This window comes from Corvus brachyrhynchos, unplaced genomic scaffold (genome assembly GCF_000691975.1).
Source record: "Corvus brachyrhynchos isolate BGI_N302 unplaced genomic scaffold, ASM69197v1 scaffold90, whole genome shotgun sequence".
Taxonomy (NCBI): domain Eukaryota; kingdom Metazoa; phylum Chordata; class Aves; order Passeriformes; family Corvidae; genus Corvus; species Corvus brachyrhynchos.
The window spans coordinates 5,925,392-5,937,848 of record NW_008236932.1 but is presented as its reverse complement, the minus strand read 5'-3'; the positions used below and the strand labels follow the sequence as shown (position 1 = coordinate 5,937,848).

The 12,457-nt window shown below is 40.1% G+C and overlaps 1 protein-coding gene across 6 annotated transcripts in view; it reads left to right on the top strand.

Annotated features, from left to right (window-relative positions):
• Positions 1–12,457, top strand: part of ELAVL2 (ELAV like neuron-specific RNA binding protein 2) — an 89,506-nt gene that overhangs the window by 63,269 nt on the left and 13,780 nt on the right. The gene's annotated exons all lie outside the window — the stretch shown is intronic.

Genomic DNA, 12,457 nt, shown 5'->3' with positions numbered 1-12,457 from the left:
AAAGACAACTGAGACAAAAATAAGGTGTCAGTAATTTTGGCCAAAGTGCCTTACCTGTTCTGGATTCATAAAATTTAATAAAGTGGATTACGCTGTTTGAAACTTAAATACTGCTTTGTAACAAATGGTGACTCATGGCACACAAGTACAATGGATGAAAGACATGGACAGATAGCTTTGCTGCTGGAAGCTCCCTCTGTGTTTCTGGCAGACTTCTTGTTCAGTCTCTCTCATTTTCTACTTTGGGGGAAAACTGAGTAAAGTAATTTTGTGCTCCAGGACTTTTGATGCTGTCTTTTGGGTGGTGGTGAGAAAGGGAATCTGTTTGTGTTCCAGTAGTATTGTTTTGCATGTAATGCCTTGGATTGAGCCAACATGACTCGTATGGTCCAGGGTGGTAATCTGGAAGCTCTGTTAACTACATAGTCAAAAAAAAGGAGGTGGTTATAGAAAATCAAGCCAGGTCTCCCAAATCAAAATGTTCCCTTCTGGGGGATTGTGGTAACTTACTTCATGGTCCCCATGTTTGAATTTTTAATCCTCTTTCACCTTGCTAAGTGGTTAATAAAAAAAGGTGAAAATTGAATAGACAGATATGAGTGATAACGTGATGCTTTTTCTTTCCTGCCTTTCCAGGACCAAAAAGTGGAATCGTAGGTTATATACCAATGACCCTTGCAGTGAGACTAAACCTTATGTCTTTGTTTTCAGGTATTTGTACATTAGATATCTTTAGCTGAAGCAAAGCTGAAACACTGGAGTTGTCACAAGCCAAAACGATAGCCTCTTTGCAAAAGTAAAGATACTTTTCTCTAATTAAACAGAGATTATCTTTAAATGCTGATTGTTAATGTTACAAGTAAAATTCTGACTCCAGCTACCCACATGCAGGCCTGTTGAACTTCAGCAGCACCTTTCCATGTTAGTGTGCATGACTTGAGTGGAAAAACTGCTTTACTCACTTCGTCTTTATTTACTCTTCTTCCTTCTTGGACACTGGGTTTCAGACCAAGTTTTTGTGACTGGATTTTCCAAGATCACAGAATCACAGGATCTTGGGGGTTGGAATGGACCTTAAATGGACCATCTAGTCCCAGCCAACCACATTTATCTGTGAAGCAGTAGAAATGGCCAACCTACTGTGAAGCACTTTGTAGTTTACATATTCTTCAGATCAGCCAGGAGGCAATGGTGAGCAGAGGTTAAGTTGATGTCTGAGGTATTTTCTGCCTTTGGAGGCAACATCTTGGGTGGAGGAAGTCACTTATGAGGTCTCAGTCCCAGGACCTTAGCAGAGGATACTTCCTGTTTATAGACCAGTGTTCCTGTTTGTCCAGAGTTAAGTCAACTACAAAAAAACCAAAAAGACCCCAAGCGAACAACAAAAGAAAAACAAACAAAAAACCAACCAAACAAAAAAACTCAAACAACCAAAAAAAAAAAAAAACCAACAACAAAAACCCAACTTGTTTGACAAACTCAGAATCTAATTCTTAACTTTCAGCTAAAAAATGAGTGTAACTGAAATTTTTATATATACCTTCAAATGAAAAATTACTGAATAGGAGTGTTAGTGTATATTTAGGCTTCAAAAGAAAAAAATTAGGTATTTGTTCTCTCTGTACATTTTTAGGATTTCTGTAGGAATGCTTAGTACTTTACCAGATTGATGGTTCAAGTTGGCTTCCCATTAGTGTATAAAACTGGAAGGAACTTTGTTGATTCCATCACATCATGATGTATCCTCACATTGTGACTTAACTGAGTGTGATCCTACTCAGAGGGAACTGACTGTCCTGACCCTGATGTGTGATGCTCTGGATCGGGGATGTGACAGATACCTCTGATCCACAGCTTCTATGCTAGCCTGCTCTTCATTGGATATATTTTTCTGATCCCTAAGGGCATGCCATTTACTGTTTTCTTGAAGTGAAGTACATTGAAAAATGTGGATTTGCAAAATGCTAGCTTAAGGGTTTGCTTTGGGTTTTTTTTTATACTGATAACAATATAAAATTCTATTACCTCTTACCTTTTAAAAAAAGATCCTGTGGAATGCTTTATGGAATCCTTTACTGAATTCTTTGCAAAGTATCTTAACCAACTTTCAGGTGTATATCTCCAAATCAAGTCATAGCAGTCTTGTCTAACCTGGTGTCAATTGTATTGTCTTCTGATTTAACTGAAGAGTGAAACATTAGGGTGGGTGTATACACTGATGTTGAAGCCACTTATGGGTGTGTTAGATACGTGAGCCCTGCTCAGCTGGATGATATGCCTCCATTCTTACATAGTGCCCTCTGTGGCATAATTTATTGTTTATTTGCAATGCATACAGGCTTATGTGTACTGCAGGTAGCCTGTGAGGTTTGGGCTTCATTGAATTATGCAACTTTAGTTGAAATATATAACTTTAGTGTGAAAACAAGTTGCATCTTATAAAAGCTAAAATATTTTGTGTGGCTTTTCTTTTGGAAGGTAATGCTGCTGACAAGCTCCTTATCTCTGTTCTATTTAAGAGACAGTAAAAATGTTGATTTTTGTTCCTGGAGTGATTTTTCTGCTTACCTGCTTATTTTTCCATGACTTTTCTTTTTATTTGGTTTGTCCTGGAAAGATCAATTCTTCCCAAATGTGGAAAACTCAGAGGAACAAACAGGTTATGAGGGTCACTGATTTACACATAGGGATAATAAAATTGAGTGCATGTTTTTGTTGTCTTGGCTTTTGCCTGGGAGAGGAGAAATGCTCCATGGCTTCCCCTCCTCTTGATTAGGGGGTTTTTATGAGAAAACTGCCAAAAAAGAAAAGAAAAAAAAATCCAAGTAATTTATTGTGAGATTATCTGAATAAGAGTATCTCTCAGTGTGGACTAAAAAAAAGCTGCTTAAAAGTCAGATTTAATAAAATTTTCCTTCTCTGAAGTTCTTTGGGTTATTGGAATGTTTACATGGGTAATTATTACCTGTCAGGGGAATAGAAATTTAAGAAATATTTTATCTGAAGAATTAAATCTGTAGGTTTTCTTCCCACTCCTGTATAACTTTGCATGTAATAAAAATAAAAACAGGCTTAATGTGTAACATTCTTCCAACTTCCTGCTGGAATGAAGTTTGAAAAATTCTTTGGCTACAAGTACAAGATGTCCTAGTTTGCCATCATCACCTGGTTGACTGCTCTGCTGTAAAAAGTTGTGTCATGAGATGAGCTAGATAAGACTTCAGTAGAAGAGTGAATACTAAGCAGTCAGCTTTGCAAATGCCCAAAAAAGTGCAGTACAGCAAGGGAAGACTTGAAGTGAGGGGTGTGCTTCAAGCTCACTAGTGTTCTTTGAGTCATTGTTGTTAAAACTTGGCATTATGCAATGCAATTTCACTTGGTGCCTTGAATCACTACTTAGATTTACAACATTCATTGTAAAGGAATTATCCTGTAACTTAACTGTTCAGTAGCTGCACCCTTAAGAAATTTTACCAATTATAGTAATCTTGAAAATGCTTTGGACACTTAATGGAAAATAGTAAAATACTAAAAAAAAAAAGGCACATGCTGGTTTGATTTCTGAGTTTAGTGCAGCAGGTAAAAAAGATTTATATTGTTCCTGTCTTCACCACTGATGTTTGTAGAGAAAAATTTTGGTAGTGTCACTTCTTTGTAGTAATTTTTTGATTAGGTAATATCCCTGGGTAGCAATGAGTTGTGTAAAAAGCTTACTAAAATACCAGAGGTGAGCTGTGAAGGTGAGAGAAACCCTCCTTACCTTCTTATTTTTTTTTTAATTGATTCCTGCCCACCCCTCCACTAGTATTAAAGAACATTGATCTAGTAAGGAGTATAAGGGAATCCTGTGTGGAGGTTTAATTTAAAGCTAGTGAGTTTTACTGATGTTGTCAATCAGCAGAGGATGAGAGAGGATCTCTCAGCAGAGCCAGAGCATTTAGTGGTCTTGACAGGGTAATTAATTACCTCAGGACTGTATTCTTAAGGTCAAATTAAACTGCTCTAGCAGACGGAAGAACAATTTTTCTTGGAAGAAAAGGTAAAGGTGGTTTTTTTCCTTAAATTTCTACAGGACTTACGTAAATTATAATTTTGCAGTCTTTTAGCTGTATTAACAGTTAAAGTTCTGACAGCATTTTCATTCTAATATTCACACGTCTTTTCACCCCCAGGTAAAATTTGTTCTCTTCACTGAAATTCAGATCTCCTCAGACTTTGAATGTTACTTAACCAGCTTAAGCTGGCTGCTTGTCTTACATGTAGCTGAATAATACTGAGAGGAGGATTCAGTTCTTAATGCATATTGCTGTCACTTCCTGTAGACCACATTATGACCACATGGTTGGTTGTTCATTCACACATAGTGTCAGGCCAAACCATGAAATGTGCTATTCTCACCTTCAGCAATCACAGCTTGCTTTCTGTTTGAGCCCAAAGTGCCATATTGCTGCTCATTAGAGTGTCTTTCAAGAGTCCATCCCTGTTTCTCTGAGGGAGAGAATCCTTGGACCAGTGCAGCTCACCCTGAGGTTGCTGAGCAGGTTTGCAGCCAGAAAACTTCAGTGGTTCAGTAAGGTCCTTCCTGAGCTGCATAGGGGTTTCCTGACACAGAGGAGATGTTAGAAGGGGCCAGACATACTGTGTAGAGTTGGTGAAGGTCTGCAGCCATTGCTCGAAAGCCAAGTCTTATGCAATTAAAAACAAACAAACAAAGCCAACAAAACAGAGAAAAAAACGCTTGTTACTACTGATACTGAAGCTGCATTTTTGTACCCTGCCCTCCCCATGCTATGCAAAGTCCTCTAAAAACTTCGTGGCTTTCTGCATGGATTCAAAATGCTGTAAATGCTAGGCATGGAGATCTGTCCATTGTTTTGAGGGGTTTTGTTTGTTTGTTTGGGTTTTTTTAATTATTTTATTTTGTTTTAAATCCAATATCTGTTTTCTTTATAAGAGGGTCTTTATTATTGTAAATATGGTTGTGCTTACTTTTGAAATTATGGCAGTCTTCAGGCAAATAGATCTCTGTTAAGCTAGCAGCTTTCAAGTTTTTTGTCATATGTTGACTCTTTTGTCTTTAATCCATTAAGTAATAGTTTTTTCAGAAAGGTTGTAAGATATTCCAGTGAACTGTAAGTTGCAATGGATGTGTTTTGTGCATTTCTAGATACGCCTGTGGAATACTGCAAGAGATAGCCAAGTGTTGTGCTTGCCAGAGACTCTCTCAGTAGTAGCAGCTCCTTAGGTACAACCTGAGGATAATTATCCTCCTTCAGGAGGATAATTGACGTCTTGCATTTTAAGACTTTATTCCTGTTTGTATTATTCATGTGGAGGGCTTAATATTACACTGTGTACTCTTGTCCTCCTTGAAAGGTAACTGCTTTTATTTTATTCCTAGTGCGTCTGAAATTCCTGTGCCCTCATTGTTTGGACATGAGTGGCGATCAGAATCATAAATGTAAAGTATGAGGGAAGGTCTTTTGAGACTGTAAGAATGTGAAAATTATGAAATAGAAAATGTTTGGAGTCTTGTTCTCCTTTCTTTTCATATATTTTATTTGTACTTAAATTCTAAGCTAAGTATTTCTTATTTTTAGCAAGACAGTGATAGTTATTGGCTGCACGTTTTAAAGTGTTCTTCTGTATTGGTCCTTGTTCTGTGATCGTAGTGCATAATTAGCATCTTGTGTCTTATGTCAGTGAACTTGATTATTGTTTTTCTTTTATCAGAAGCTTATGACCCTGATTTAAAACGGTCACAGTATCTTGAGGTCTTCTGGAAAAACCTCTGCTTCCGTTTCTCTCAGTAGCAGGCTTTCCAGCTGGTTTCTGTTCTTAGCACGTGCATGCATTTGTTTCTGTTCACCAAGTGGCATTTTGGGTGTCAGTTGCTTTAGAACAAGTCTTCTGAAAGCCTTTTGCTGGTGTTCCTCTGTGCTATGAACAGAAACATTTTATGAGGTCTTCCTATCTGAGCAGTGTGCTGTCCTTAATTGGTTATATCCGGAGGAAGACTTCTGGTCCTCGTCCTCTCAGATATAGAAGACTGGTCTTAAGTCTAAATTTGTCATGTTGGTCCACTCATTCCCTCAGCTGAGTGGCAACAGATGTAGATCCCATGACCCTGGGACTGAGGCCTGGGACTCTGGCATGGGTTGTAGCTGTCAGAGCTGGAACACTTTGAGATGTGGGCTAAAATAGAGAAACCTCTTCTGATAATAATGCTGAAAGGCTGTTGCTTCAGTGTCTTATTTTTTTCAATGCATTCCCTATTGCACAGCAGGCTGTAAAAGCAGGACCTTTATGGGATATGGTTGTTTTTACCAGCTTAATCTAAACTTGTAAATGAAGCTCTGTTGAGCTTTTTTAGTTCCACAGGGTTGCCTTTAGTGAGGGAAGTCTGGAATTCCAATTTGCTCTGTCCACAGAAACGTGCTACTGCAGGCCTCCACCATGAACTCAGCACAGCATATACACGTTCAACAAGGTAGTCTTGTGTACTGGGAAAAGTGGCCTTGAAGCTTTGTTTGGAGTGGAACAATGTTGAGGGGAGACAGGAAGTAAACTTGATGAATATACAGCAATGTACTCTCCTGTTTCAGGAAAAAAGCTGTCACTGGCCAGTGACAAGCTGAGACATCATCTCTGAGGTGTGATGCAGCATCTTCTTGCTAGAAATCAAATTAAGAAGAGTTCTTGAGTCGTGGTATCTCAAACAAATTTAAGTGCAAATGAAGATCACATGCCTGGCACAATGGCCTCTGAGAACATTGCTGTGAGAAAAAGCAATATCTCCTTGTTTCTATTGTGCTTGCCAAGGAGGCATACGTGTTCCTAAAGTATTCCTTTTCTCAGTATAAATCTGTCTTCTTTGTAAGTAGGTTTAACCCATTTTCATCTGCACATACTGGATGGTAGTTTTTTGTTGGAGTTTCTTTTTCCACAGAAACATGCATTTTAAAATAACTGGACACTACTCTGAAGGGCAAGTAGTGTTTTAAGCAGAAAGATTGCATTTGAAGCTCGTTGAATGTAAATATTTAGTGAAATACTGATTTTAGCATTTAAAGATTTCAGATTTAAAGACCTGGGTGAATACATTAAGTAGAGGTGTTTAGGAATAAATTATATTAAATTCTCAAGTTTTTTGAGGGAATGCTAATACTTTGTCCTCTATTAATAGTAAGATAAAACAGCTCAAAGTACAGTACCTGAGGTATCCGTATGTAGTAGCAGATAATAAGAAACTGCAATACTCACTTGTAGGGGACTGTATCTCTTCATTATTTTTGGTAACTTCTTTGTTTAACCTGCTAACTTGCACAGTTTTCACTTGAAAATTGTAAATCTGTTCATCTTGATGTTAGGAAATTAAATATTAAAGCAGTGAAAATACTTGGATTTGCTGGTGTAATGTTTGCATTTCTAGAAACAAGTGTCTTTCCTAGTAACTGTAGTGTAAAATTTCAGTAAAACTGTTTTTAAATTGGTATCTCCAGGGTAGTGCTGTTCAGTGTTGTACAGTGTGTATCATCATTCAGTATTTAAAACTGCAGGCTTTCAGGCAGTTTATTGGCTTGCCTTGTAGTTCGGTGGTTTTGACATTGCATAACTGTCATGTTCACCTGTTGAATTAGCTGTGGAATTAAAATAAAATCTTGGTACGGCTGTTAATTCAGTCCATATAAAAACTGTTTAAACAGTCTAAATCTAGAACTATCAGCAAGTAATTTCTGAGTGAGCAGACTGACAGGATATAGGTAGGGAGATGAGTCTGGAGAGTCTCTGCTTTAAATGAGTATCACTAGTGAAATAACTGGACTTTGACATCAAAAATGAGGAGGGATATGTCCCATGTATATCACATAATCTAGGCAAGGTTCTTTTGCATGGGAATTAGTTATACCAGTAATATTTTGTGGTGTCCTTGTTTTTCTCTAGTGGTACTGACTTGCAGGAGTCACAGATTACTAGTAATGTTTTTCCAAGGAAAACCCAACTTAAATTACATTGGGTTTCTGAAGTTATGTGTTTCTTTCAGATTTCTTGCCTGGCCAGTAGTTCTGGTGTTTAGCAAGATGGTTAAATACAGTGTTCAGATGTTGGTGATGAACCACTGGTTTTGGTTTAATACGCATTATTCCTATTACTAATGTGCCCAAAATTCAATGTGTCAGGAGTAGTCACTGGGATGCTTTCCATGTAGGGTAATCAGTGATCAGCATAATGTTCTTAGACATGAAAAATAGCTTGTAAACATGCTTCAAGAACTTGAAGGTAACGACACTGAAACTGGATATGTAAGAGTAGTGTATACTGCTTAGAATATTGCTTTCATTTATTTGCACTCTCGAAATTGCATTCTGTGTAGGCCTTGCCTCCTATGTCAAACTATTTGAAATGTCTTTTACCAGCCAGGGCATGGGCAATACTGGTTCAGCTGTCACCATGAAAGAACTCATACTCACTTACCAGAGGAAAGTGAGAGAGTTTTGCAGAAACTGCTTTATATCTTGACAGATGCCAGTTCTGTATCACAAGGTAAACTTGCAGTAAGTTAGCAAGTATTTTTTGTAGATTTCTTCTCTTTTGATAGACTCTGAGTTTATATTCTTAATATGTGGCAGCATGTGTCCAGCAGTGTGAATTCCCCTTTGAAAGACAGTGTCTCTATTTTGAATTCCTCTTGGAATGACTAGGAAGAAAATGATGGTGTTGCTGGTTTCATACAAAAAGCTGACTGGGAATCCCCTGTCCTGTCCTCTGTTACATCCCGTCTTTGTGTGAAGTCCATGTCTAAAAATTTCCTGAAGATTTGTTGTGTGTTGCTGGAGAATCACAGAATGTCTGAGGTTGAAGGCACCTCTGAGAGCAGGTACACCCATAAGCAGGTTGCTTAGGCCTGTGTCCACATGGATTTTGAATGCCTTCAGAGTTAGGCTCCACAGTCTGAGTTACTTCTTCCAATGCTTGATCACCCTTTATTTACCATGAAAATGTGTTTCCTTGTAGAATGAAATCTATAAAAAATATCCAAATGAATTTTTTTGCGTTTCAGTTTGTGCCCATTGACTCTTGTTTTGTCACTTGATATTGCAAAGAACTGTGTGGATCCATTTTCTTTGTTTCCTTCATCAGATTTTTATGGCTAAGATGTTATCTCCAGACTGAGCAATGCCAACTCTCAGCCTTCCCTTGCATCAGAGGTGCTCCAGTCCCATAATCACTTCTGCGACCATTTACTGGATTCACTCAGGTTGGAAATACCTTGCTGCAGTGGAGAGCCCAGAGCTGGAGATAAGACACTTGCAGAGGACTAACAGTGCTGCCTAGATAGGAAGAATCACCGCCCTTCACCTGTTGGTGAAGCTACTAATTCAGCCTAGGTGACTGTCAGCTAGGGTACATTCTCTTGGCTTATCATCAACTTTATGTCTATCAGGACTCCAAAGTTCTCTGACAAGCTGCTTTCCTGCCAGTCAGCTCCCAGCATGTTCTGGTACATGAGATTTTTCTCTCCAGTGGGAGGATTCTGATTTTCTTGTTGTTGAACGTCTTTGAGTTTCCTGCTTGCCTGATTGTCCAGTCTACTGAAGTTCCTCAGGATGGCAGCACAACCCTCCAGCCTGTCAGCCACTCCTCAAAGCTTTACATCATCACTTGAGGCATTGCATTGCCCCATCATCTAGTGCAGATGTTGGATCCAGTGTCGATGGAGGCCAGGGACTAGCTTCCAACTGAACGTCATGCCACTGACTGTGACCCATTGATCCTGGTAGTTCAGCCAGTTTTCAGTCTTATCACTTTCCCCCTTAACTAGTATGTGTTTAAGCACACAGAAGTATAAAAATATTATTCACGCATGCTGGCTCGACGAGAAGCCCAGAGGCGTAGCCATGCAGCTTCTGATTTACAGCAGCACACACAAAAGGATCAGAGGGGAGATGCTCCTCACCCCAGGGAGCCGTCCCTTGAGCAGAGCGTGAGAGCACACAGGCAGAAGAGAAGAAGCAGAGAGAGGGGACTCTCCATACAAGTTCCACACAGAAGGTTTATTTCAGGTGAAATGATGGGGGGGGAAGACGAAGAGCCAAAGATCTGAGGGTGTCCAGGGATTTTATAGTGGGGATAGGAAAGGTGGGGATGAGGGATACAGCCAATGGGATACTTGACAGGACACAGGGTTGAGTGCAAGGGAACCAATGGAAATAACACAAAGGAGGGAATTAGGGAAGGAACCAATGGAGTGTCGAGTACAACAGAACTTTCTAGAATTAATATGTATTAACTTAGGGGAAATGAATATTAACAAACTTACACATAAAACAGGGAGGGGAAAACATGAACCTATCACATAAAAATATGTAAAATGTGGAACCGGAGGGTTATGGGCTCTCACCCTAACCAAGGAGTGAGGCATAATGCTTCGGTGCCTGACCACCACAGCTTGGTGTCTCTTGGATCTTCAGGGGTCAGGGTGGCTGCAGCCACTTGCACTGCTACACAGAAGTGTATACTTGATGTGCATCTGGTGAGGATAATGCAGGAGAGCATCAGGTCTGAACAGATGATTTAAATAACATCCAGTGTTCTTCTCTTGTTCACCAGTGCAATCATGTCATTCTAGAAGGATCTAGTTAAGATGGTCAGACATGGTTTTGTCTTTATAAATCCATGCTGACTGCATTCAGTCACCTCTGTCATTCATGTGACTGAAGGAGACTTCCATGGTTAGTTCCTCAGTCACCTTTCCAGGGACTGAGTTGTCTGACTGACCTGTATCTATCCAGAGGGCAAGAGAGTTTCTTGCCACTAAGGTGGATGGTACTTGCTTCTTTCCACTACTCAGAAACAAGCCCTGTTCCCTACGACCTTTCAAAGTGTGTTGGGTCTGGCTGAGCTGGAGCTCATTTCCCTGTAATAGCCCCCACAGCACTGCTGGACTTTGCAGTGATAGTTGGAAAGGTGTTGATAGCGCACCAGTGTTTTGGCTATTGCTCAGCAGCACCAGCACAGCATCAGCGCTGTCTCTCCAACATTCCTGCCTCCATCAAGGGGCTGGGGGTGGGCAAGGTCCAGGGAGGGGTCACAACCAGGCCAGCTGACCCAAACTGACCAAAGCAATATTCCATGGCATATGATGTCAGCTCAGATATAAAAGCTGAGGGAAGGAGAAGGAGCAGGGGCATTGGTCATTTTAGTATTTGCTTTCCAGAGCAGCCGCTCCACCCGCTGAAGCCCTGCTTCCCGGGAAGTGGCTGAGCATCGCTCACCAATGGGAAGCAGAGATTAAATTTTTTTTTTTCCATTTTCTTATGTGCATGCAAACTTTTGCTTTTTTTAATTGCTTTAGTAAACTGCCTTATCTCAGCTTAGAATCTTATATTTCTCTTCCCTGTCCTGCTGGCAAAGGGACTGATTGAACAGCTTGGTGGGCACCTAGTGCCCAGCCAGGGTCAATCCACTACACAAAGACAACCAAGAGTTGCCTTTCAGCAGCATGTGTCAGCTTCCTCAGCACTTGTGGGCACAGCCTTTCAGGCCCCATGGACTTCTCTCCGTGCAGTTTAAGTATTCCTCACTATAATCCTCTACCACTGAGGGTATGTGCTCCTTGTTTCAGGCTTTTGTACTGCTCTTGGGCCCGGGATCCCTGGAGGTCAGTTCTGCTGGTAAAGACTGGGGCAAGAAAGTACTTTAATGTCCTGTCTTTTTTTCTGTGTTCCCAGTCAGCAGTTTTCCTGTCCTGTTCAGCAGTGAATTTGTTTTTCCTTCGTCTTCCTTTTGCTGACAGATCATTTTGTTGCCTTTCAGGTCTCTCACCAGTTTCAAATCCAGCTGGGTTTTACTTTCTCTAACCTCATCTATGTGTGATTGGAAACTATTTCTATTCTTGTTTTCACATCCTTTACACGTTGGGTTTATGTTGGAGTTAATTCCTTGTTCATCCAGGCAGGTCCCCAGACACCTTCGCTTGATAGATTTGGGTCGGAGGTGATCCTTCATTCGCTGGAGGTGGCAAGCAGGGACGTCAACATGGTTTCCAGACCTAGAAGCTGTTCTAGCAGCTTGGTTTGTAGGAACTGTGGTATCCATGCCTGTGCTGCTGGGCTGCTGTAATCATCAGGGAAGTCAGGGCAATGTGTGGGTAAGAAAGGAGAATTTTCATTTCATTCTCATCACTGTTGAATTTGAGCCGCAGATCAGCAGACCTTGTTGAGTTACTTACTTGCTTCCAGCCTACTTCAGTGCCAGCGACAGCAGGAGGCGGGGTCAAAAGCTTTGGATATTAAGCATTACCTCACAGGTCACTCATTTTAGTTTAAAAGTTTTTCTTTGCGTTTTAGGTGTCTTTTCATACAGATCACAACTCTGTTATTTCTGCTTATGTTGTACTTCCTCTATTTTATTCCATCTAATGTGTTGAATTAGAACGATTTTGACAGTTATGAGC